Here is a 4,969-nt window from a genome sequence, read left to right on the forward strand (position 1 = left end):
GTAAAGGTTTATCCTTGGATATTTTATAGCTCACCTGCACCTTAATGTCCTAGTCATACAACTTGTTACCAATAAACGACTTCAGAGGCCTCTCCTACTCTTGATCAGAAGAATAAACCACCATTATCCCGACGAGCTTTGCTTCCAATCTCACAAGCCTCAAGCACTCCAACTCTAGAGTTTCATTTACCAACTCCAAGTGCTCAACCTCATGGTCGTTAGTAATTAGTAAAACGTCAACAGGTTCCATTCACACCACCGCTACCTTCAGATCACACTCATTCATAGCCTGAACAGAGACCCCCTACATGCATGGTCAACTTTCACACTCACTGTATCGACACTAACCTCCCCTCTGTTGGCCCTCCAAACTCAGGTACCAACATATCAGTTTCCCTCAACACACCACCCACACAGTCATTCTCGTCTTGATCAGCATCTCCCTCAATTTCCTCACAAACCTCCCCTTCCTCGACCTCCTTCTCAATCGACCCACTCTCATTTAACAATGCATCCTTGACTATTAACCCAGTTTCCATGGCAACAGCCATAAAAGAGCCTGTGCCATTCCGATCCTACACTACACCCATCTGTTCCCCTGCTTCCACTGGAACCCCTCCATCATTCTTCATGGCATCCATCTCCTCCTTTTTATTCTTTCCTTTACAGGTCAGCTTTGGAACACTCTTCTCCATCTTCATGTCCTCTGATTTTTTCATTCCCATCCTACAGACCACAGCCGTGTGGCCTTGCCTGTAACACTTAGTATAATAAAAACCATGTTTCTCATATTTCACCCTCTCCCATATCTTCCGAGTTGCCGAAAGAACAATTGGAAAACCCTGCACCGGCTCCTGCGATAGATTAACTTCAACATACAACCTAACCCCAGATGCCCTTGTCTTGTGTAATGTGGCATTATCGGTTCCTAGATAATGACCAAAACGAGACGCCAGAATTTGCAAACAGTCCGTTCGATATAGATGCAAAGGCAGCCCTGGTAGGAAAATCCACTGAGGTGCTAAGGGAGATTCCTTCGACAAGTCAAACTCCTTCATCCATCTAAACAACCAAAAAGTCGAGCCACCTATTGAACATCCTTCCCTGGCCCATACATGCAAAAAATCACGTTCGCTTCTTGTAACGCCCCGTTCCCGGAGGTCCGGAGAGTTAGCTATTAATATCTAATATCAACTTAAATAACACAACTACAAAATCCAGAAAAGTCCATAAAATATTAATTCATTTACTCAACCCAAAAATCTATGTTCCTTCATAGGGACAACAAAGAATTTCTCAATAACATAACTTAAATAGCACAACTATAAAATCCAGAAAAGTCCATAAAATAATAATTCATTTACTCAACCCAAAAAATCTATGTTTCTTCATAGGGACAACAAAGAAGTTCTCAATAACATAAATTAAAAAAAAAAACTCTCCAAAGACTCGAAAATATCCATAATTCATCAATCAAAATACCGAAAATAAATCAATTTACTAACTATGACTCTCGCATATGCACTTGTACCCTCAGACAGTTATTCAACTACGATCATTGTACCTTGCTAAAACTTCATATTCTTGTTCTCCAGCTGAACCATCAAAATTATCTAAAAAATATTTGGAGATAAGGGGTGAATTATCAACAACTCAGTAAACAGAGAATATATACTAGTGTGTAAACATGAGCATTTACAGGGATTAGAATGCAGAACAAAATATTTTCATTTTCAAAGAGCGGAAGCAGAACATGTTATCAAAACATCAAAGCGAAGACTTAGAAATAATTTCATTCAAAAATATCATTTGGCATAGCATAAATGATCATCATCATCATCAGAACATCATATCATAACAGAGACCATGTATAACCCCCGTGATAGGGTTGTACATCTGTGGATAGCCAAGCAGACATAAATCACTTTGTCACCAATGTGTGCACTCAAAACAGAGACCACTACTATAACTCGTGGCAGAGTCGTATCCACTATTATAACCCGTGGTTGGGCCGTATCCACTATTATTACCCGTGGTTGAGCCATATCCACTATTATAACCCGTGGTTGGGTCGTATCCACTATTATTATCCGTGGTTGGGCCGTATCCACTATTGTAATTTTTGGTTTGGTCGTATGCCACTATTATCACCCGTGGTAGGACCGTAACTAAACAGAGCAGAAACAAAATCAAATTCAAAATCAGAGAGTCATGCCAAAGGTTTTCAGAAATCACATCTTATCCAAATAGAGTACTAAACAAAATCGTATCATCTTTGTAATCAAAGCAAATCCAAAGCATATTTACATAATTATGCACAATTTTCATAGATTAGAAATAGAATGTCAAAAATAAGCTCATGTCTATACTAGTCATGACAAAAATGCTTTCTCTTTCATCAGAGTTCAATGAGTAATGACAAACAAATAATTGAGGTTATTTTCACATTTCTTTTCAGAACATATAATGCACATTTTCATAAATCAACCTAAAAACCCCACTTACCTGGACTTCCTACCTTTTCCGAAATTTCCTCAAAAATGCCAAACAAATATTAATTGTCACCTATAACACAATCACATAATTTTCATAAATTTCCAATCGAACATGTATTTCAATATTTAAGCCTAAGTATCAAATAATACTTCCGACTTATACATTAATATAATAATTAATTAGATCCAACAAAAATGAATATCATTTAACAAAAACCTTTAGTCTAATATAGTTCAATATAGAAATTGGTATCTTTGGAATATAATCCAATTAAACACAGTTTAATTTAAATAAAATACCATCTGCACAAAATATAAATTTTTGAGACTTAAAACAAAGTCCATAAAAATATAACTCTACCATGAATTTTTACTAAGAATAAAAATGTAATTAAAACTCTTGATAGTTTTATAATTGGAAAGGCAAAATTGTAAAAACACTTAAAAGGAGTAAGAGCTATGCTACGTATAAACTATAAACCATAAACAAAGCCTTGATGGCATTTTCGTAATTACAAGGAGATCATGACTTATTTGAAACAAGCTAAAATTACGTAATAGAGCCATGCATATCGAAAGTTATGTGCAGCGGTGGCTTGGGTGAAAGTCTACGGCAGCACGGTTGGGGGCAGCGGTAGGTCACGTGTGGGAAGAGAGAGAAGGTTAGAGAGAGAAACACGGTGAGAGCGAGAGAGAGCTCAACATGAGAGAGAATGAAAACTCACCGTGAGGCAGCGAGGCGTGCTACAGTCTGGAGCTAGGCATCGACCAAGGCAGCGTCCGAAGGTGGAGGCTCGTCCTTTGGCATCTTCTGATGGCAGTGGTGTCGAAGTGGAGGGGGTTAACGACGTGGCTCACGGTGGGGATGCTTCCCCTGTTTTGGCGTGCAAAAATAGAGTCCTTCACGTCCAAAGCTTATCGGCTGCTAGGTACGAAGGTGCAGGGCAGAGCAGCGGCTATCACGGTGGTGGTGCAAGGATGGCACTGTGGAGGGTTGTAACGCAGAGGCAGTGGTGATGCTCAAGTGTAGGCTTCCGTGAGGGTGTTGGACGGCAAACGGTGGTGCAATGATGACTCCGTGTGTGGCTGTGCTAGTAGGTATTGGGAGGCAGCGACAACGACTGCATGGAGGTTGTGGAGGGTGGTGAGGAACTAGAGGCCATTGGTGCGTCGAGAAGGGTTGTAACCTAGTCTAGGATTGTAGGTGATTGAAGTAAGAATGAGGCTTTGCGTGAACTGCAAGTGAAGTGAAAAACTTATGAATAAATAGTGATGTCGTTGACCCTAGCGGGATAGACGTGCATGCAAAGGAAACAGACGTGCACGTCATGGGTTCTGGTACAAGATCTTACGGGCCTGGGCTGTTTGGCCATTTCAAAAAAAAATTGGCTCCCCTCGTAGTGAATAAAGAATAATAAATAGGCTTTTTCTTATGTCAAACCCAAAAATATTTAGAGAGTGAACTTGGTGTTGGGCCTGGATGTTACACTTCTCATCTGGACAAGCACATGCAGATCATCCATAACACTAACCAACAGAACCTCTAACAGACCCCATGATTTTGCAACATGCGATCGCACATCATGAATAGCAGGCCCCGTGCGGGAGAACTTGAGCTCCAAAGCAAACTTGAATTCCTCTGCAGCCTTAGATATTTCCACCTCTGAAAAGATAAAACCTTGCTCTCCATCAACCTCCACATGTTATCTCATTGGCAGCTTAAAAGAGGAATGCACCAGAGAATTAGAAACTGCTTGAGAAAAAGATTTAGTAGCCTACGCCACCGTGACAGCCCCTTCAAACAGAGGGGTGGGGGCGGCCTCCATGGCCGTAACCCTAGCAAGCCTGCGGATATATGCCAAAACGGCAACTCTGATAAAACAGGAACACCCCAAAACCGAGTCCAAAAAAATAGTCCACAAAATCGCTCAAAATCGCCTCTCCGCAAAACACTCGCCCACCCTACATCACTTTGTGGGTTTACTTTGCATGTGTACTCACTTTTTTTGTTGGGTTTTGTAAAATTAGATAAAGAAATTTTAATAATTTTCTATTATGAAATATATTTTGTATTGAGATTTATTGGAGTGGATATATAAATAAAGCTGAATTAATATTGTCTAGATATAATTTTTAAAGATAATTTTTGTCTTTGTTTGTGTGTTAACCTTCTCGCATGCAATAGAGATAAGAACAATTGGTCAGCCGCTTTGATCAAAGCATGCACGCTACAAAAAAAAAAAAAAGCATTCGTGACAGATTATTTGCAACAAGAATGACTATTTGTGACGAAAATAAACTCATTATAGTAAAAAATAATCATTTTGTAGTAAATAACTGGCCACAAATAAATAAGTTTCTTGTAGTGATATGGGAAGATATTCTATCATTGGTAGCTAATTAAGTGGATGCAAGATTCTTTTTAGAGAGGAAAGCTCTTTTTTTTTTCTCAAAACAAGTACATAGCATATATA

This window comes from Juglans microcarpa x Juglans regia, chromosome 5S (genome assembly GCF_004785595.1).
Source record: "Juglans microcarpa x Juglans regia isolate MS1-56 chromosome 5S, Jm3101_v1.0, whole genome shotgun sequence".
In the NCBI taxonomy this organism is placed as follows: Eukaryota; Viridiplantae; Streptophyta; class Magnoliopsida; order Fagales; family Juglandaceae; genus Juglans; species Juglans microcarpa x Juglans regia.